At 36.0% G+C, this 23,095-nt stretch overlaps 1 protein-coding gene across 19 annotated transcripts in view; it reads right to left on the bottom strand.

Moving 5' to 3' along the window:
• The window catches only part of LOC128856993 (ecotropic viral integration site 5 ortholog), a 121,074-nt gene that overhangs the window by 32,985 nt on the left and 64,994 nt on the right, over positions 1-23,095 (bottom strand). Inside the window, exon 1 of one of the 19 annotated variants that reach the window (XM_054092479.1) lies at positions 22,972-23,071. The exons of 14 other annotated variants lie outside the window; for them this stretch is intronic. The gene's annotated coding sequence lies outside the window, so the exon portion shown is untranslated. Of the gene's footprint in view, positions 1-2,558; positions 3,109-3,134; positions 3,245-20,523; positions 20,660-22,850; positions 22,950-22,971; positions 23,072-23,095 lie in introns of those variants that run through there. 4 more of the 19 variants (XM_054092483.1, XM_054092480.1, XM_054092481.1 and 1 more) reach the window with 4 other exon arrangements.

Raw genomic sequence — 23,095 nt, 5'->3', positions numbered from 1 at the left:
TACATAAAATAACATGGTAAACTTAACATAACATAATATACCGTAACAATTAATAAAATAGCACAACATATTATAGCATACCATACTTAGCATAACATAACAATGAATGATAAAAATACACAGTTTATATCATACCATACGTACTATAATAAATAACATAACAGAACATAGCATAACACAACATAACAGAACATAGCATGAGGTAACATAACAAGGAATAATACAAACGCAATAGTTAATATCACACTATATGTAGCCTAACAAAGCACTGCATAACAGAACATAGCATAACAATAAATACTAATTTTTCTGAATAACGTTTTTACTGAAATAAAATGATTTTGCCTAATGGAAATCTTTATTTTGCGTTCCCATTGCATTCTATAACATAATATTGCGTTGCATAACATAACATAACATAATACAAAGTGGCGTAAAATTAATCATCACTTCTGTTTTTGAATACCTTTGTTACTAAATAACACTAAAATGAATTTGTCTGATGGAAAAACTAAAAACTCATCACAACCTATTATAACATTCAAACCTAACATAACAAACATAAGATAACATGACAAAGAAGTACATAACAGAACATAGCATAACATAACTTAATACAAAGTGGCGCAAAATTAATCATCCAATTTTGTTTTGGAATAACTTTTTTACTAAATACAAATGAAATGATTTTGTCTGATGGAAATCTTTATTTTGCTTGCCCACTCCATAACATAACATTGCATAACATAACATAATAAACATGAGATAACATAACAATTAATAATATACTACAACAGGACAGATTATATCATACCATACGTAACACAACAAACGGGATCATAACAACATAGCATAACATAATACAAAGTGGCGCAAAATTAATCATCTAATTTTGTTTTTCAAAATAACTTTTTTACTAAATAAAAATGAAATCATTTTGTCTGATAGAAATCATAAGATTGCTTGCCCATTTCATAACATAACATAGCATTTCACAACATAACATAACATAATGCAATGTGGTGCAAAATTCATAACCCAATTTTGTTTTTGAATAACTTTTTTACTAAATAAAAATTAAATGATTTTGTCCAATGCAAAAACTAAAAACTCATCACAGCATAACATGGCAAACTTAACATAACATAATTAACATATGATAACATAACAGTTAATAATATACAATACTATAACACAACAGATTATATCATGTCATACGTAGCATAACATAGAAAAATATAGAAACTAAATAACATAACATAAGATAATACAAGGTGGCACAAAATTAATCATCCAACTTTGTTTTTGAATAACTTTTTTTACTACATAAAAATAAAATGATTTTGTCCGACGGCCGCCGTGTCCGAACGGGTTGGGATGACTACCATTCGGAATTCAGAGAGAACGTAGGTTTGAATCTCGGTGGAAGACCTAAATGAAGAAAAAGTTTTTCCAATAGCGGCAGCCAATGGCAAACTTCCGAGTGCATTTCTGCCATGAAAAAGCTCCTCATAAAAAATATCTGTCACTCGGGAGTCTGCTTAAAACTGTAGGTTCTTCCATTTGTGGAACAACATCAAGACGCATCTCGCACAAGAAGCACATTGGGTGGGGTTTTGCCTTAATTCGGCGAGTGTTGTACAAGTACACCAGCTTGTATGATAGAGAGATCATTCGCGTCACGTGTCGATCGAATGCGACCCAGAAAGCATTTAAGGCTAACGAATTCTAGGCTCCTGATGGTTGTGGCTGTCCCATCCGAGCATTGCCAAGATACTTTTGCGGCAGCTGTATGGAAGATGTGGTGGAATCATAGATGCCTACATCTTAGTCTCGGGCAAGCAGGACAGCTTTTCTCGGCAAACTAAGTTCTAGGCATCTTAGCTCAGACTGTTTTGCTGTTACTGCGGAAATCGAAAGTTTGGATATTAACCGCATGCTGAATGTCAAGCATTATCAATGGGTATTTTTCTACCTCATCTATTATATATCTCCACTTCCTGCTTCCTATTCCCCCTCTTTTCCCTTGCAATAGTATTACAATGGATGAATATACCCGACTATAAATTTTGGTAAGGCGGTGATTATGCGCAAATAAGGCAGACCGCATTCCACATTTGCGCCTCATAAGGCAGCCAAACTAGGCCCAAGTCCCGAAAGGTATCGCCACACATCTGCCTCAGAGTGAGACACTGCCACAGATTTTCGTGACCACAACCAAATTTGGGATTGTTCTGGCATGCCAATCTTTGCCTTACCTAATTCGGGCCTAACTGATTCTTCGGCATGCCTCACTGTAATTCTAGTCGGGTAGTTTCTCATCTAAGTGAGTGCTCTCATCCTTGGAGGTAACCATATAACCTAACTTATATGTGTAAAAAAAACATCAAAACTTTCCAAATAAACAGACTTTTCCTTTTAAATTTCTAAATAGGTGATCTTAATCGGGGGCACCGCGTAACTGTACTCTTTCTTTTCTCACTTTCAGGTGAGACACTTTCGTGTAAAAAGAAGATCGCAGTAGGGGAATCTACTTTTGACTCGCTTTAATTACTTACATTCACAAACTTTATTATTTATAAGTCGCTTTGTTGTTTGTTGTCAGTTATTAAAACGATTATGGATCATAAAACTGATTCTGGTTTATTGTTTACTTTGGGTCAAAGCACTATAATTTAACTCGAACTGGACACTAAAACACAATGATGGCATTTTCGCTATTATTTTTATTTTTGCGAATACTTTTTACACTCGTTATGACTAAATACTTTCACCATTCACTTTATTACCAAAAACAAAACAAAATACACAAAAATAAATAGCTCCACCAACAAACTTTTGCAAATGCAACGTAGTCACTTTTTACAATTCAAGTCCACAAAAACAAAACAAAACAGGAAAATACAATTTTTTTTCAAATAACAAAACAAAATCAAACACTTGAATGCAGTATTGCCACATGTCTAATGAAACCACTAAAAGGGCACTACGAAGTGCTGACTTTTCATTCGACTTTCTTTTATCATTTTATTATATTTTGGATACGAAGACAGAGATGAGCTAATCAAAATTTGTCAGTAAGGTGATAAATTAAAGTTTTGGGAAATAGCAGTAAATCGTAACGGCAAACTAACTGTCAATCCAGTAATAGCCAACTAGACAGCGAAGCAGTCAACCAAAAAGCCAAACCACCAGTCGGTTAGCCAATCAATCAATTGTAGCGGAGACAGAGGACACGGCCGCAATGTGAATGCATAAGTGTGAGCAGCTGCCAACAAAGCAAAACGACCAAAACGACAAAAACGAAAACTCTAACAACAACAAACTCGATGAACAAAGTTAAAAGTGAAGCTAAATTAGGAAAGAAGATAACAAAATAGAGAGATACACTTCAATGGCTATTGCAGAGAAGAGAGAGTTGAGCTTATCATAGAGAAAGAAAGAAAGACAAACAAAAGCATGTCTGTTATCACTGAACAATTTTCGAAACTCACAGAAACACCGACATACATAAATACACACCCATACCGTCATACCTCAAAACGAAATCTACTAATACAGATATTTTGACAACACTAAGCATCTGCTGTCCCACGCATAAAAAGCAACAATCCCAAGAGAGGTACTATTATTATTTTTATTATTACTATTTTTCTTTTTTCTTCTTCTTATTATTATTGGGAGGTTGAATTAGTTTTAAAAGTTTTTTTCGAAGATTTGGGGCTTTATTGTGAAAAAACGGTACAAAATATTTTATTTGAAGTATTGGCCATCGCTAGCTACAACTTTCGCCCATCTTTCGGGCAATTTCCGGATGCCGTTTCTCCAAAATTCTGGCCGCTGCTTGGCTATCCATGACTCAACCCATATTTTGGTAGCCTCGTACGAGGAGAACCGCTGGTCCGCCAAATCGAGACTCATATGCCGGAACAAATGATAATCGGAGGGAGCTATGTCTGGACTATACGGCGGGTGGGGTAACACTTCCCAGCCAAGCGTTCCAAGGTATTTTTTGACAGGTTGAGCAACATGCGGCCGAGCGTTGTCATGTTGCAAAATAACCTTATTATGAGGGGATTAAGCACTGCGACCTAAAATATCTATTCTGCCCTCTTCATGGATTCAGAGTATTTCTCTTAGTCCAACTTCCTCAATAAATTTGCCCTATTTTAATGAATTTTATTTCCTCCTCTGAGCAAATACTCCTATGTTTGCCCAGGTGATTGTCCCAGCGGATGTTTGCCGTTTCATCTTCATCCCTACAGAATCTTGAAGTTACATTGGAATATGTTCCTGGGTTAATAAAAGATGATTCAATCTAGGAGCAGGTGATAATCGGACGGCGCAATATCTGGAGAATATGGCGGGTCGGGTAGAATTTCCCATTCCAGTGTTTCTAGGTAGATTTTAAAGGGTTGGCAACGTGAGGCCGAGCGTGGTCATGCTGTATAATCACTTTTCCATGCCTCATTGCGGCCGCTTCTCGTGCAGTGCACGGCTCAATCGCATCAATTGAAGTCGATACCGATCACCAGTGATGGTTTCGCTTGGTTTTAACAGTTCATAATAAATAACACCAACTTGGTCTCACCAAAGACATAGCATAACCTTCGCAGCGTGAATATTCGGCCGACGTAGAACCATTACCGGCAGTCCCCATGACTTTCTTTTCTTTGGATTGCTGTAATGAATCCATTTTTCATCGCCCGTCACGATGCGATGAAGAAAACCCCTCCCTCCTCTTTTGCCGCTGGAGCAGTTGGCGAAAAAACGACGCCTGAAGCAAGCTCTTCTTGCGTTTGACACGGATCCTCATTGAGCAATGCCTCCAATTCAGCGTCTTCGAAGGTCTTTTGCCTTCCTTCCCGCGGACGGTCGTCAATATTCAAATCACCGTCTTTGAAGCGACGGAACCAATCTCAGCACGTTGTTTCACTTAAAGCAGCATCTCTATAAACTTTTTGTAGCTCTACATGCGCTTCAGCCGCCGTTTTTCGTTGTTTTCGAATGAAAGAGGAAAATCAACACTTCCCGCAAATGACGATTGTTCGGCACAAAATCGGACATTTTCAAAAAATCAAAAGATGATACCAAAACAGAATCACTACTGTATCGAAGCAGTTTTTTTACCATACGTCTAAGCTTGGTTTATGACATTTAGGTTATGTTAGAATCGACTAGCACACACTGCTGGCGGCATCTATTGAACTTAGTAGCGCACCTAATATTTCCATACAATATTTAGATCGCCTTAGATTAAAGCTACCTATCATTGATTTATGCGTGTGGAGTTACTTGTCTCCCATTGGACGCGTTCCCAGGTGGTGGATGGGGAAAAGCTTGGTAGATATACAGGGTAGGTGGGAAATAAAATACCATCTACGAACCAAAAACAAGCAAACACCTGCGCAGAGGTGTAGGTAGTATTTTTATCAGTAAGGTGGGCTAGCAACCTACTTGCCTGAAATTCTAATGTTAACTAATCGTTAAATTCACTGCCTAGGCCAACAAAATGAAACCCAACGTTGACGACCTTTGGATATCGTATTCGGACTAAAATAGGATTTTGGCCTCCTATGCTCCATATATATATATATATATTATATATGTGTATATGTGATCCTTTAACTCCTCTATATATATCATTGATTTCGGTAAACCCGGCAGATTGTTCCAGGAAGAGGTCTACTATTAACGAAAAAAAATACGACAAAAGCAAAGCGCCATAGTGAAAAAAATTTGTACAGGGTCCGGCACTCGAAGTGTAACCAACTTCAGACCGCTCGCGCAGGCATCAGCTGTCTGTTAGTTGGCCTGTCATTTAGCCAAGGCTGATCCAAATAAATTGAATTTCGATTCGTCACTAAATATGGTGGTGTTTCAAAAAGCGTCGGGCAAATTCTAGCCTCTTTTTCTTATTTACCTTCGAAATGAAGGGATTGCGTCGAGAAACACGGCATGATTTAAGGTATTCCGAACAGTTTGGGGGTTGAAATTGATTTCAAATGAATTTTGCAGGGTCTCTCACAATTTGACAGCCGAAGTTTTTGGATATTGTGCCACCGCGGACACAATTCGCCCCTGTCGTTCGGTTAATTTTTATGGGCGGCAGGATCTGCTCTCCCGAGCTATGTTGACAATATTGCAACAATGCATAACGATGTTTCGAACGCTGGACCATGATTTATCGCCAAGTTTGCCAATTTCGTGATAGGATTTTTTTTCTAAATACAGTTTTATCATTAATTGGCGTAGTTCTAGGGGAATTTCAGCACCACGGCCCATTTTGGTCTAGTGAGTGTGAAAATAACGGGAGTTTACCGTTACGACGCCAAAAGCATAAGCTAACATAAAGAATGTGCCAATACTTTTTTGATGTGAATTTGTGCCTTATTTTACCTTTCACGGTTGAGCTTGTAAACTTATGTTTTTTTTTTTGTTTTTTGTTCAGATACCTAAGAAATAAATACATTTAGAAAATACCGTTTTCTATTTTTTATGCTTTCATTAGAAGAAAAGTTATAGCACTGAGAACTTTGATTTTTCGAGTGTGCCAATACTTTTTTGACTCACTGTAGCTTATAGTATTGACTATAGGTTTTATTGAAAATATTGCGTTTAAAATTTATTATAATAGCCATGCAAGGCAGTTTGTTAGAATCGAATTGGTCAATTAGTTACTAAATAATGGCGGTCATGCTTCTATTAGACTGACTGTATTTTGCAAAATTCATGAAACTCATGAAACGATTATATCATAGAAAAAACTTGTTGAAGTTTTCGCAGAAAAGCAATATTTACCTTTAAAATGGTTTTAGTAAGCTTTTGTCCATTTCACTTGTGCGTATTTCTCGAATTACTATCTTTACCATTACTAAAAATTTGTAATTAAGGAAGTATACATAAGTCTTTAAGTTTAAGCGAGCTTGGCAGGCTTATGGACAAAACTGATGTAACTCCATGTCCGACCGACTGTCGCAGATCCTCCTGTCATTAAGCAGAAGGGACTGTAGGCAGCTGGTTGGACTGGTGACGGGCAACTTTCTATGGCCGAAGCTACAATGCCCGCCGATTGAGAAGCCCCGCTGCGACCTTCCTGGACGAATTGAGTGTACAACCGCCATTTTAAATGATTAAAATTAAAACAAAAATTTATTTTATTTAAATGTATAAATAAACTGTATGCCAATTTTGAAAAAAATATATTGACTTCTTCATTTTAAAATATGGCCTATTACAGGTATCTGCCCCCTTAAGTTTTGTAAGTCTTCAGTTTGGAATTTACAAAGTTTTAAATCGCTAATCGGTTATCAAAGGCTTTAAAGTTCATTCGTCGAATTTAGTACTATTTTCTAACTACAGAACAAGACATATAGCGACGGACAATTTAATTATAAATTCATTTCAAATTTCTTATAATTGAAAAAAAGAAGTCATTTCTATTATTTAAATTCGTTAAAAGTGTACTAGCGGACTTCCCAGCAGGGATGATCTCAACTGAAAACAAAGCAAACCGAAGCAGCAGTGAGTTATTTTGAAAACGATGGTGATTCTTTGTTAGTGCAATTGTTTATTTGTTGTTTTGAAAATTGCTACTTTTATTGTTGTTTGCTAATTGTTAACTTTGTTGTCGTTGCTAACTGTGCTGATTATTGTTATTAAACTACTCTCTATTTACTTCTACGAAGTGTGTGTGTCCGAATGCAAGCAAATGAGTAATTTGCACTAATACTAAAGCGTGGTGTGCGACTTTTTATCAGTAAGTGTGTGTAGGCGAATGACTTTGAAAACAATAAAAAGTATTACAATAGCTGAGAGCGATCACTTGGAACAGGTGAGTGATGATTTGGCAGTGGGCGCTACTCAGAGTTGAAAAGTCAATTGCGGTTTTCACAAGGCGAGGCGCAGGCAAATATTTCTTTTCAAAAATGAGGAAATTATGAAATTGTAATATTTATTTATTTGAAAAATCTATATTTACTACTTTTTACAGGTCTCTAAAGTAAACTCATAAAACGCCTTATTTGTTAGTTTTCACTTGCAGTATTAATTAGTTGGAATAAAAATAGGAAAAACATTTTATAGTTTAATAACTTCTGAGCATAAATATCGCCTATTTATTGAAAGATATATCTTTTAAATAAAATTTGTCCAAAAATTCAAAGGAAAAAAAAAAAACAAAAAATGTGCGTCTTTTCTTTTTCAATATAGAAAACTTCTAGGAGAAATTTTTTCTTTAATTTAAATTTAATTTATTTTTATGATTTTTTTTTTATGCCTTTTGATATCACAGTGCGACATCAAAAATCAAACCGCACCGGACCTTTTTTTTCTGAAAATATACCTATTCAATAGCAAAACCCTCGCTGGGTTTTTAAAAGTTAGCTCGATTTTTTTTTTTATTGCGTTTTGAAGTTTTCTATTTTTATGAGATTAATTTGATGTGAAATATTTTTTTGTGAACAATACGGTTTTTGTTAACATATTTGAATTTATTAATTTCATTTACGTGAATTTTTTATGAATTAAGAAAATAAAAAATGTACAATTGTCCTGCAAATATTAACGTTTTCTGCTATTTTCTTCACCAACATTTGGACTATTTTAGTCAACAATTGTCGACAGAATCAGATGAGCAAGGACAGCGCTACCATCAAACTGCGATGCCATTTGAGTCAAGATACCGAGGAAAACGAGCTCCAGGTGCCATACTAACCGAAATATGTTGGTGGAGTAAACATATTTTTCAATACGACCAGGAAGAAAATGAAGGAAAATGGAGTAACCAGGAGGAAAAAGAATATGAGGTAGAAGAAGAAGAGACAGGCATGGAATTCTTTACTGATGAATCTGATTACTCTGATAACGATGATGTTGAAATTCAATCATTGTCGAAAAGAGCTCTCTAAGGTTTTAGTACGTAAAAATTCTTTATTTTAATAAAAAAAAAAAAATTATAAGAATTCAAGTCTATATTCTTTTTACTTAATCTATTTAATATTTTTACCTACAGAGTTTTTAGATATTTAAAAAAAAATTTAAAGCAGAGTATACAAAAATTATTTTTATGAAGAAAAATCTTGTTAAAAATTTATTTTTTTAGAAAATAACAAACTTAAAGTTCAGTTTTATGTTTTTATCTTATAAATGACTTTTTTAGTACATTTTGCAACATTTTTGCTAGAAGAAGTAGTGAGAAATTTTAATTATTTTCATAATTACAGTAAAAAATGGTAAAAACATACAATTTTTCGAAATTTTGGTATTCAAAATTGCGTATTGAGATATAGGTTCTTCTCAAAATAAGTTTATTTGTACATGTACGAAATTTCTGCATCAAGCTATGACAAAATAAATCGATTAAATCAAACAAAGGTCGATTTATAAGTCAAATTTAGCGTACAGGTAAAACTCCAAAATCTCATGAAAATAGAAAACTTCAAAACGCTATAAAAAAAAAATCGAGCTAACTTTTAAAAACCCAGCGAGGGTTTTGCTATTGAATAGGTATATTTTCAGAAAAAAAAGGTCCGGTGTGGTTTGATTTTGATGACCCCAAAATTGTCGCACAGTGTATTAAGCGATTTATGTGCCACACTAACTGCGTACTATTATTTTGTTTACCTAACGGATGTATGTATTTCACAGCATAAAGGAATCGAGACAGATATGCCATACACTAAAAGGCTCGGAATGATAAAAGGAGTCGATTTATCGATGCCCACCCGTTTCCTGATTGCCACGATAACTCGAGCAAAATTTAGTATATGAAACTTGGTAAACAAATTACTTTTTATCTAAGGTAGTTTTGGTAATAAAAATGGATGAAATCACGACCAATTTCCATATAACGGCTATTTTCAAGATAAACAAAAAATACACAAATTTGGTAAGGGGTTTTCTAATAACAGGTGTTATCTATCGCTATCGAGTGATGATTAACAAGTTTTTATGGCCGGAATTTGATGGTATTGATCTGGACAACGTTTATTTTCAACAAGACGGCGCCACAAGCAACGAAACCATTGATTTTTTACGGGAAAAGTTTCCGGACCGTGTTATCTCTCGAAGAGGTGATCACAATTGGCCACCGAGATCGTGTGATTTAACACTTTGTGACTTTTTTCTTTGGGGCAACGTGAAAGAGAAGGTGTACGCCAACAGCCCAGGGTCGATTCAAGACCTCAAAGATGGAATTGGGGCAGCCACTTTGCAATTCGGTTATGGAAAATTTCATGAAAAACATATTGTCCTGTAAGCGTGGTCGTGGTGGTCATTTTCCTGATGTTATTCTCCACTATTAGCGCCATATATTCCTCTTTATAATGAAATAAACATCCGATCATTTTTGTTTTTTTGTTTTTTGTGTAGAACATTTCAAGACATTTATTTTTTAAAGAAATTCCCTTTCAAATGTTGGCCGCAACTGCGTAAACACTAATTTTGAATAACTCGCTGGAGGACTTCGGTCGGTATCTCGTGAACAACTTTAGTAAGGTTGGCTTCCAATGCCTCAATCGAAACTGGCTGATCCACAAAGCTTTTAGACTTTACATACCCCACAAATAAAAGTCCAAAGGTGTGATATTGTATCACACGATCTTGGTGTCCAATCTACTCGTCCGAGACGAGAACTAAATCGCTCACCGAAACGACGACGCAGTAAATTCATTTTTTCACGAGCTGTATGGCATCGTTTATGATGTCGCTACAGTGATCGCCATTCACTGTCACATTTTATATATAATGGAACTGGCTTTGCCTTTTAAAATATTCTCTTTGGAAGTCCATACACTTTTGCATTTGCTTGAACCAAATTTCAAAGGAGTTTTGCCACTCAGAAGGGGATATGTCCAAAACCAGCTGTTTAAAGGTTTCAGCAGTTTCGTTAGAAGTTCAAAAACGTAGACCTCCCATTTTATTGTTGACGTTCGGAAACAAAAAGCATTCATAAGGTGAAAAATCAGCGCTCTAAGGCAGATGAAACATTCATTCTTGAAGACTCTTTTGTGTGAGAGCGTCATTTCTAAATACTTCGTGCCTGATATGAATGTCGATTTTTTTGTTGGTAAAATCTACATGGTTTGATTTAGATTAGGTTAGGTTAGGTTGAGTCCATTGTGATGCCGCGTGGGGAACTAGCCCTTATCCCTCCTAAAACCTATGTGTACTTTTTAAAAATTTCGAAGATCCTTAATTTCGACAGAGCCGAGACCTTCTAATTCATTAGAGAAATGTCCGCCCAAAATGACGAGTCTACGTCTAGCGAGAGCAGGACAGTGACACAGAAGGTGCGGCATCGCCTTTTCCTCTTCCTCGCCTAGACAACTTCTGCAGAGGTCATGTGTTTGCACATCCATTCTCTGGGCGCACCTACCGATCAGGCAGTGCCCCGTAATAACTGAAATTTGTGTGTTAAGTCTGTGCTTAACTCTTCTTAGTAGAAGTTCCGTGCGTTTAGCATTGAGAGTCGGCCACAGCCGTCGGGCGATTTTGCAAGTGGCTTTATTACGCCATCTTTTATTCGCTACTTTTACAATTTCTTCGAGGATACGTAGTTTATATGTTTGCAAGGGTATACCTACATCATTGTCTATGTACTCATAAGTCAATTGGTACCGATTTTCGCTAGTTCATCGGCTCTGTTTACTCCCATTTCCGTTAGCGATTTGGTAATTGCTTCCGGATGTATGCTATTGAAAGCATCCTCGATGTCCAGAAAGACAGCAAGAGTGTATTCCTTATAGTGAAGTGAATTCTCAATCGTGTCGACTAGCGAGTGGAGCGCTGTCTCTACAAATTTGCCTTTGCTGTATGCATGTTAAGCAGGTGATAGCTTGTTGCTAATCTTTCCTTTGATGTGCCCATCTAGCAATCGCTCTAACGTTTTTAACAGGAAGGATGATAGGCTAATCGGCCTATAGTCCTTCGGTTTCGTATGTGCGGCTTTTCCTGCTTTGGGAATGAAGACCACTCTTACTTCAGCCCATTTCTTGGGGATATAATTAAGTCGTACTGCTGCCTCAAACATTGAGGCGAGTCTAGGTGCAATCATACTTATTGTGTATTGCGGGACGGAGGGGAAAATTCCATCTGGTCCCGGTGATTTATAAGGTTTTAAACTGCCGATGGCAAATTTGATATTGCCCTCCGTTATAAAATCTATTGGGGGACGTTCATTGTGAACTATAGGATGCGTTCTACCCTCCTCATAGTATAGACAACCTGGAAAGTGTGTCTGCATTAATAATACTAGTGTTTCTTCACAATTGTCTTCACACTTGTCGAATTGCCGTCCTCTTTCACGAGGTAACTAAGGTTGTTGGGGCTCATTGATATGACTTTCCAGAGTCTGCTGGTCTCGAAGTGCTTTCTATCTTGTGACAGAAATCTCTCCAAGACGCTGTTTTTGCTGCCCTAATGGTATACTTAAATCTGCGTTGACAGTCTTTAGGGTTTGATTTAGTGTCAATAAGTTAAGACAGAATTATTGTTCGAATGATTTTTTTTATAATAGCCTGGTAGATAATTTGACTGCTTTTTGTATATTTTCATTAATTTTTGAATATAATATCTGGTATATGAAGACCACGGCTACGAGTTATATGGTTCATTCGATCATTCCAGTATTTGACTACTCTTTCCAAGAAATGTAATATACATGAGTCCAATCTTAACATGTCGGCATAATGAAAATTGTGTCATACGCCCTGTGAAAATTTCATATGAGAAATTCGGATTTCTTATGAGAATAGAACAAGAAAGATTCAACACTTTCACAAATTAAATAATTATTCATAATTTAGTTAATAGAATAGGGGGCGTCCATAAATTACGTGAGGTGTTTTTTCAATTTTCTGACCCTCCCTCCCCCCTGGTGAGATGTCGTGAGATTTTATTCAACCCCCTCCCCCATCCCCTAATCTCACGTGAGATTTTTCAAAATGTGGGTTTCTTATGTAAACGCGTTGGATTGTTATTGTAAAAAGAAAAAAAATTTGCTTCGTGCTTTTATTTACGACTAGTTAAGACTAGTAATCAATATTGCTGAGAGTTATAAGAGTAATAAAAATTTAACAACAGAAGACTTAAATCGTAACTACTGCGATTAAAAAAAGAATATCTACTCTAATTCAGTCCATGGAGAATCATGCGCAGTTTCAAGAGAGACTATTGGGACCAACATGTCCATATGATTTTCAGTAAAATCATGTGCTCCTTCAACTTCGTTCTGATCTATCCACTCTAAGCCGTTGACGCTTGCGCACAGTAACTCATTAGCTCGTCTTGTGACAATCCGTGAGGGTCGCACTTTGCGGAACATACGCGCTTGCTTAGCTGGTGCAATGTGAGCTGCTCGCCTGTGCTCTGCAGCTCTTGTGATAGATGCGAAGTAAATACCGCATGTACTGTAGCATATTTTCTCTAAATCATCACGTATACTTGGGCAATAGAGATCAATAGGCGTGCTGATGAAGGCATTCAGCGGTTCAATCGGTACGCGTACTAGAAATGAAGCAAATGATTTTCCGTCATGTTCTTTAAAGTCCGGAATTGTCAAACGTCAACCTGAGTGATAGGGCGTTCGGCTCATAGTGGCGCGAAAACAACCGAAGGGCTACACTGTACCGCAAATTCAAATTAAATTGAGCTATTTGGTATAAAACAAATATGGTGGTTTGACAGTAGTAATGTATATTATAACGTCGAAGTATGAATGAAATTATTTTCTTTTGAACGAATTGGTCAATGAACTTAATCATACTACGATTACGCTTGAGATTAAATCTTAAGCATGTACAATTTTTTTTGTTTCAATCAGAAAAAAATTGCGTGATATTTGCCGAGACCCCCCCCTCTCTCCAACGTAAGATTATATGAGATTTGACTCGACCCCCCGCCCCCCCTTAAACATCTCACGTAATTTATGGACGCCCCCATACCTTCTGCTCAAATATGAACGAGACGTTATCAATAAAACGGTCCGCGGATGACATATGGCAAAAATAAATTTTTTGTTTTTTGGTAGGACTGTTATAAGCTTACATGGCAAATTTCAGCGTGATATGTCACATAGTTTGTTTCCTGTGCTACTGTAAACAAGTCAAGCTCGAGTGTGTTCTTCGAATTCTCTTTTATAACTTCAATTGTCTCAAAATGTTTTCCACGAAGCGGCAACTTGAGCTTGGGAAACAGGAAAAAGTCACCTGGAGCCATATCAGGCGAATACGGTGCTTGCGGAACGATATTAACATTAACATTCGCAAATAATCGCGAACAAGACGTGATATGTGAGCTGGTGCATTATCGTGGTGCAAGAACCATGACTTGTTGTCCCACAATTCCTTCCTTTTAAGACGAATGTTCTCGCGCAAACGCTTTAAAACGTCTAAATAATATTCAGCGTTAACCGATCGGCCTTGCGGAAGGAACTCCGAGTACACCACACCTTCGTAGTCGAAAAAAACAGTCAGCATAACCTTAATTTTTGAGCGACTTTGGCGTGGTTTTTTGGGTTGATGTACGGCCCTCTTTGAACGATTTGTACCACTGGAAAACACGTGCACGCGATAGAGCAGAGTCCCCATAGGTTGTCTGCAACATTTTTAAGGCGTCTGAAGCCGAAATTTTGTTGGAATAACAAAATTTCAAACAACATGGACGAACTTTCGTAAACAGATAAACAAAAATCGGCACCCACTTTTTGTAGAGGGTAGAAAATGCCACTCATTTGACTGGCCAGAGTAAACAGTTTCATTATGGAAAACGAAATTTTCACAGCTCTGGTAAAGGGCAGAATAAATGCGCCATTATGACCAGAAAGGAAAATACCATTAATTTCTCTCTTATGCGCAGTTTACTTGACTTTATATTTATTTGTAGTCTAACCTCTTTCAGTTGCTAGAAAAATAACCAAATGCAAATTTTTGTAGCGGCAAGTTGACTTAACTTCTACGGTTCGCAAGTTACTCCGGATATGCAATTAAAATAATTTTAATCATGAAACAACAATGCTGCGTATATACATATGTACATATATACACACACAATCGCGCATACCTATTCAATGTACACTGCTTGAATTTCATTCAGAAATTTGAAGAGTTATGCCCATCTACACAAACAAATAAAGTGTAGAATTGTTTATAAAACATTGAAGTTGAGCGTGAAAAGCACCTTGACTGACTGAGTTTCCTTTGTTAATTTATAATAAGCAATAAATACCTACAATGTTAGTATATATAAATGCATTGTGTGTCAATATTTAAAAATTATGTAAGTGCGAGGTACAAGCAAATAAATTTCCCTACCCTCACGAATGTCGGGTGGGTCTTTTTATATATTTTTTAATGGCAAAAATACACTCGGGATTTCTTTCTTTTAACAAAACGTTTTTTAGTCGAATTTTTATTGTTTTGTTTGCTGGCGTAAATCGACAATACTGACATCATCAGCCTCAAAAACCGCGCTGTTAGTTCTGACTTCTGAATCTGTCATGTGATAAATGATAAATCAGCAACGCGAATGATATAAACTGTGTGCAGGGAACCTTTTTCCCCGGCAGCTACAGCAATGTTGAGGAAGTGGGTAAGCACTTGGTTTCACTTGTTTTGAATTAACGCCAGTTAACGGGCGTAAAACCCTCTGCCGTTTTGTTGAACTCACCCAAAATCGCTTAAATGATTCCTGCGTCAAACAAGAAGATGAAGGATGTTTTGTGTCCGCGACTTTCTCAACAACATTTAGAGTGTTTTCGAAGGCATTAAGTGGATTTTGAGCGTCGACTCAACACTACGGATGAGATTTGGGTCTATCCCCATAATTCTAAATCAAAACAAGACGCTAAAGAATGGGGTGATCCTGGTTCTTCAGCTCCGAAACAAGTTCGTGTCCAGAAATCGGCCAAGAAGGTGTTGGCATTAGTTTTTTGGAATGCGAAAAGAATTTTGTTTGTAGATTACTTACAAGCTGGTAAACCAATAAATTCTGAAAATTCTTGTAACCATTTAGACCTTTTTCTTTTTAATTGGCGCGATAACCGCTTACGTGCTAACTGGCGTCAGTTGGGCACACCAAGTGAAGCCAAGTCCTTCTCCACCGGATCTTTCCAACGCAGAGGAGGCCTTCCTCTTCCTCTGCTACCACCAGCTGGAACCGCATCGAATACTTTCAGAGCCGGAGTGTTTGTATCCATTCGGACGACATGACCCAGCCAACGAAGCCGCTGGATCTTTATTCGCTGCGCTATGTCTATGTCGTCGTAAAGCTCATACAACTCATCGTTCCATCGTCTGCGATATTCGCCGTTGCCAAAGTGCAAAGGTCCAAAAATCTTACGCAGAATCTTTCTCTCGAACACTCCAAGCGTCGCTTCATCGGATGTTGTCGTCGTCCAAGCTTCTGCGCCATAAGTTAGGACGGGCATGATGAGAGTCTTGTAGAGTGTTACGTTTAGTTCGTCGAGAGAGGACTTTACTGCTCAGTTGCCTACTTAGTCCAAAGTAGCACTTGTTGGCAAGAGAGATTCCCATGTTGCATTTCAAGGCTCACATTGTTATGGTATGAACCAGCATAACCTTTTAGACCAGCTGCAGGAAAAGCTTCGTGAAAAAAGGCCCAGTTTGCAAAAGAAAAAATAACTTTTTATCACCGCACCAATGCACTTTGTCACAGGATCATTTTGACAATGGGAAAACGCATGAATTAAAGTTCGAATTGTTGGAGCATCCAACGATTTGGGCCCTAGCGACTTCCATCTGTTTCCAGATCTCAAAACATACATGCATGGAAAGTCTTTTTCATCAAATGATGAGGTCACAACGTATTTTACAGCCCATCACGATTCTCACTTCAGAGATAAAAATCATAAATTTGAATCTCGTTGGAACAAGCGTATTGATGATCAGGGAGACTATACTGAATATTAAGGTGCATTTCAAACGATAAAATTGTGTTTTTCTTATCGAACCGTTTATTCTAGCAATTTCAAACTTGCTCTTCATGCTAAAATTTAACAAGCATTTTTATAGCACTTAAAATCTTCAATACCAGCGTAGTAAAATCGGTTTCCCCATATGGTTTTGAGACCTGGCTTGTCTCTGAGCACATAAATCGACGTTGCAAACGTTAAACAAATGCCTCAGAATTAAAAGCCGTATCTTTGAGCCGAAAACATTATCCAATATGGACATGCTTCTGATTACTAAAACCTGCCCAATGAATTCTGAAATAAGAAAACGACGATAATGTTGCCAAGATGGCTCAGGGTTTGTTATCAGCCGTCTATTGATTTCAATTGTCCAATTTGTTTAGAATATAGACATTTTTTATGTTTCATTAACCATAGATGTTATGCAGCGTAAACAAAAACCATCCAGAATCAATAATTGTGAACAATGAATTGGAAAAATGCGCTTCTACGAAGCCAGCTAATGTAGTAGTGCGAGTTTTTAGCCTTTAAAATAAGGCATAGATGCTTTTACGTGTAAACTTTTTTGAATACTTACTTAATGCAATAATTAAATTTCCGGCAAATTTATTTTATTTCCTTCAAAATATGACCCGTCTGAGGCGATAACATATGCCAACGTTTAACCCAGTCCTCCATGCACCCCTGGCAGGCCGACGAAGAAATGGCCTTCAGCACCTTCGTCGCATTCTCTTTGATCTCCTCTATCGACTAAAAAATCTCCTTCCACGAGGTGGTAACTTCAACTTGGGAAACAAAAAGAAGTCGCACGGGGCCATATCAGGTGAACACAGTGCTTGCACGATGGTATTTACTTGGTGTTTGGCCAAATAATCCAGCACAATTTGGGCTCGGTGCGAGCAAAAAATTCAAGAATTGTTTGCCAACATTCCCGGACAATATTCTTTATTGACTGTCAGGCTCGATGGAAGGTACTCATGGTGCACTACGCCTTGGCAATCGAAGAAAACAGTCAACAGCACCTTCCTGGTACTTTTTGATCATAGGGTAAGTAATTAGCGCTTGGGTTCAAAACCATGGACGTGAAACACTAAACGATGAAACATTTTGAAGTGAAACTTCTTAGGCGTCGACGGACGAGCGAGAATGGAGAGTAAAATTTCAAGGCCATGCAACGTTTTGGGCATTTTGGTTCCGCGAGAGACAAAAAAGATATAACATAGAGGAAAAGGAGAGAGAGAGAGAGAGCTATACATGTCTATATATATCTTAGATACACTTTAGGCTATTTTTCCTGAGTTTTTTTTGTGGTTTCCTTCTCCGTTTTTTGTAAATTTTGTCTATTTGTATTCTCTACAAATGTTGTGAATTTATTTAGATGTATAATTTTTCTCTCTTTCTCTTTCACTCTCTTTCTCTCTCTCATTTTCTCTCGGGTCTCTTCCTCTTTCTTTGGCTGCCCTGAAAGTTTCACTTCTGTTATGTTCTACACGCACTTTTTATTTTTTTAACAGCGATCTCTTATCGGCAGGCTATGGCAAACCTCTGAAAGTATGTTATTACTGCCAGGAAAAACCACCTCACCACTCTTCGGGTGGCGACATAAAACTATAGATCCCTCCATTTATGGAAAATATCAAATCCCACACCAGAAATAGGAGATGGAGGAGCTCGGCCAAACACTCAAACCAAAAATGGTGAAATTGGCGCATATATCCGGCTGCTTCTCCAATTTGTGGTGTTATTCCGCTGGGTCAAACACGCATACCGAGGGTCAAACATTATTAGAAAAAAACTTTAAGATATTTTTTGTGCTTACTAAGGAATGAATCTGGGCCTACTGGCAATATTGCACGCAATATGACGGCCGCCGCTTACTTAAAACTTTAGTTTAAAGTCACTACAAAGTCCATGTTAGACAATAAGTGTAAATCAATAACTTTACTGAAGAAAAATAAACTTGAACTATGGTAAATATTGACCAATGTTAGCTTTATTTGCCAAGTCCCATAACCGAAAGCACCTATTAGTCTCGAAGTAGCGCTCCGTAAAAGTAATCACTCAGACACTCGAATTTTATTTCAGCTTAAAGCAACCGTGACACTCAAAAGTGCTCACGGTTTAAAAATACAAATACAAACAGATAATAAATAATGACGCTGACGACGTTGGATGATCGCTGGCACCTCAACTCAAACTCAAAACTCAAGTCGATTCGTCAGAGAAAGCCACCTGCGCAAAAGCTACTACTCATAAACATACAAACATACATACATACATACATACTAAGGTGATCGAACCGGTTTTTTAATTTTCTTTAGTTTAGTGTAGGTTTGATTTCGTGAAATTTTCATTTTTCAAATATAGTGTGAACTGGAAAACTGGGGTATGCAGGTACAGAGGACAAGTTTAATGTGAGGAAATGAGAGAAAATGCACAAGAACGCCAGCACAAAAAAAAACAAATTTATTAAAAACAAATTAAATTAAAAAGAAAAACTTAATTAAAAAAAATTAAAAATAAAATTAAAAAAAAAATAATAATAATAAAACCAAAACATAATAATAATAAAAAAATAATAACAAAAAAATGAGAGAAAATACACAAGAACGCCAGCAAAAAAAGCAAAAATTAAAAAAAAAAATTTAAATTAAAAAAAAACGAAATAAAAAAAATTAAAAAACATAATAATAATAATAAAAACAAAACATTGTAATAATAATAAAAAATAAAAAAAAATAAAAATAACAAAAAAAAAAAATTAAATAACCAACGCGATTTTTTACGAGTAATTTCAAACTTGGATTTTGTTGTACTAAAATTTAATCGGTCATAAATACTCAGAATTTTAAGAAATTTCTAGAATGTGAAAATTTAATGGAAATTTGCGACATTTTTATAAATTCGGTACAAATTTTAAACTACACTTTCTTCACAAAATTATTAAAATTAAATAAAAACACAAATAAATTGTCAAACCTTGTGACAAAGTCCTTGCGCTATAGTAAACAAACACACTGCATTATGCAATTTGTACCCCTGACTATCCTCTAATTTGTTTCTAACAAAAAAAAAAAAAATGCAACTTTCCCCCTTTCATTCGACTAATCATTTATTTGATGGTCCCTGCAGCCAGTACCCATTTTTTTTTTAGTTATATTGTTATAGGCCGCCATAGCCGAATGGGTTGGTGCAAGACTACCATTTGGAAGTATCTAAGTTTGAAACTCCAAATGATAGAGCTTTTGCTAATAGCCGTTGCCCCTCGCCAAGCGATGGCAAGTCTCCGAGCGTATTTTTGTCATGAAAAAGCTCAAAAAAATCAAGACGACGCACACCAAAAATAGGAAGAGCTCGGCCAAACTCCCAATAAAGGGTGTAAGCGGCAAAAAAAAAACAAAAAATTAAGGCCAGTGTTTGATTTGATTTGAGGTTTTTCACGAGTCACATTGCTCTAAAATTTAAAGGGCCTTTAAAATTGTATACATAATTAGAATTTTTAGAAATTGAAATTTCTAAAATTTTCGAATTTGCAATTTTTTATACATGGAAATTAATAATTTCATTTCAAAAGGTTTGTTTCTACTACTTACCTACTTGTCGAAAATGGTATAAAGCAAATGACTAATTTTGGTCGTGCTTTAAATTTGTTGAACACTGTAAGTATGCTGAGTAAACTAGATTCCCTACTGTTCAGTGGTATAAAATTATACTCATCTGTTGATTTCAACTCTTCTTTAGTGGTATAAAATTATACTCATCTGTTGATTTCAACTCTTCTTTAAAACAAAAAAAAAAAATATTTTACTCTTCATTTAAAATCTATTACTTTAATTCGCTTTCCTCTTCTCTAAATTAATGCTTATTAATAATATTTCCATTGTAAAGGGTCCTTCAAAAGATGCGCCTAGGTTTATGTCTAAAAATAGAGCAAGAAAAAATTTAGATTCTACTATACGAAATACGGCTTTCAACAATTATTTTTCACATATAAACATTAAACCTTTTAAATGTCCACGCCGATTCATGATTGCCTAATTGTTGAGGACGTCGGGGTATCGATGTTGAAGGTTGTTCAGCCCCACTTTTGCGCTACGACAGCAATATTCTCAACAGAGCCCGCAACTTTTGGCCTGCTAGACCTTTTTCTATCCTCGACAGAATAAGTTTACTGAATTTTTTTAATCAACCTTTGAATTGTCGACTCATTCGGACAATTATTTCCATAAAAAAATTAGGAATATTTTGAAAACAAAGATAATTTTCATCCGAACTAAATTAGTTTCAATAATTGTAACGCCTTGTTCTATCGTGTAAAATTGTACATCTGTCAAATGTCAAAATGACATATAATAGCCTAGAATTTTCGATGGTGACATTGCCGAAAAAGACAGTTAATATCTATTCGGAATGAAAAATAATGAAACTTTTCAAGAGAAGAACAAGAAAAACTGAAAACAATCATTAAAATTCTGGAACAATATGATGAGCACTAAGGAAGTAAGTATTTTATAGTATTTTCGTTTTATTTTTAAGTTTTAAAATGCGTTTTTCCAATTTCAGATGGCAAACGAAAAGAAAAGATCAACCTGGATGGAGGGGAAGCAGGCGATCACAACCAAATGGGGAGTACGCGCAAATGATTTGGGGAGGGCTAGTTTGCTTCGAAAAAACATTTTTTTTTTTAATTTTCGAAAACTTGTAAATTCACATAGAAACTAATATCATAAAAAAGATGTGAGCAAATTTCAGGGTGATCGGACAATAACATTTCCAGTTATCGTGTACGTCAATTCGAAAAATATAGTTTTGAGAAAAACGCGTCTAAATTTTAATACATGAAAATTCCTCTCCCAGCGCTCGAACGCAAAGAATAGAGTCGTTACGGTTGGCGATCTACTATAAGAAATACTTAAATTTAGGTTCTAAAAATTTTTTGACTATTCTTAAAGGATTATATCAACATTTTATGAAAAAAAAAAACAAAAAATGTTTTCAAAATTTTTCAGGTATCTGCCCCCTTAAGGGGTTACATGGGTTTCGTTGGTTCAAAAAATCAATTTATTTTTTTTTGGCTTATTAATTTCTGCAACATCTCAGGAATATTATCCTAAATTTTCAAGTCGATCCGAATAATAAATCGGAGATACAGCCTTTGGAAGGCGTGCGCTCAAGCCACTTTTATTGTTACTCAAAACTTTAAACGCGTTTTTCTCGGAACCTTGTTTTCAAATTCGGTTATCAAATGTTCTCGAAAACTACTCAACCGATCTTGATGAAATGTTACACAGGTGTTCGAAATACAATTTACCCGTGCTTGAACGAAGGATTTTGTTTTGTTTTTTTTTTCAATTACAACTATTTAAAAAAAACAAAATGTCAAGCAAATTTGACCGAAATTTTCATTGCTTTGGAAAAATGTCTGCCAAAACTCCAATTTTTACTTTTTTCTTTCCTTCGTTCAAGCACGAGTTTATGATCTTAACTAAAACACTTATTTTTGTTTTGTCATTTTTGATGGGCCTGTCAGGAGTTATGCTGACAACGCGGACGCACCTCTTTTTCGAGGAGTCACCGGAGATGACGTCACACAATGGAGGAGTTTTAATTTTTTTTTTTTTTTTTAAATTTCAGAAAATATTCCTTAAATATGTATCTATAAGACAGAAAAAAGTTTGAATTAAATAAATAATTTTTTACATAGACAAAAAAAAAATTTAAAATAGGCCTTTTTTTACCCCACGAAACCCATGTAACCCCTTAAAGGATTATATTAACATTTTATGAAAAAAAAAAAAAAATTTTTTTTCGAAATTTTACAGGTATCTGTCCCCTTAAAGCCGCCGTCTGTCTATGCTATAACAAAGCTTCCGTCTATGAATTATGCACTACTAACATCTAGGCGTCACTTTTGAAATACCTTTTATTTCTGATGTTTATTTCTGACCAACATTTCTTGCATAACTCTATATCGAATATTTTAAAATTAACCGGTTTCTTCTTCATTTTAACAATTAGCCACCAGTTTTTTTTTGAATTACCATTTCTTGAATAATTCTAGAACCGGTTTATTGACAGGCAAACAATCGATCACCCTATTACACGCGCACATACACTCTCCAGATATGTGTGAGCACACGCGACTGAACAATGAATTTACTTTGC

The sequence above is a fragment of the Anastrepha ludens genome, chromosome 3, assembly GCF_028408465.1.
Source record: "Anastrepha ludens isolate Willacy chromosome 3, idAnaLude1.1, whole genome shotgun sequence".
Taxonomy (NCBI): domain Eukaryota; kingdom Metazoa; phylum Arthropoda; class Insecta; order Diptera; family Tephritidae; genus Anastrepha; species Anastrepha ludens.
The sequence above is the reverse complement of the archived record's forward strand: the minus strand, read 5'-3'. Positions and strand labels throughout refer to the sequence as shown.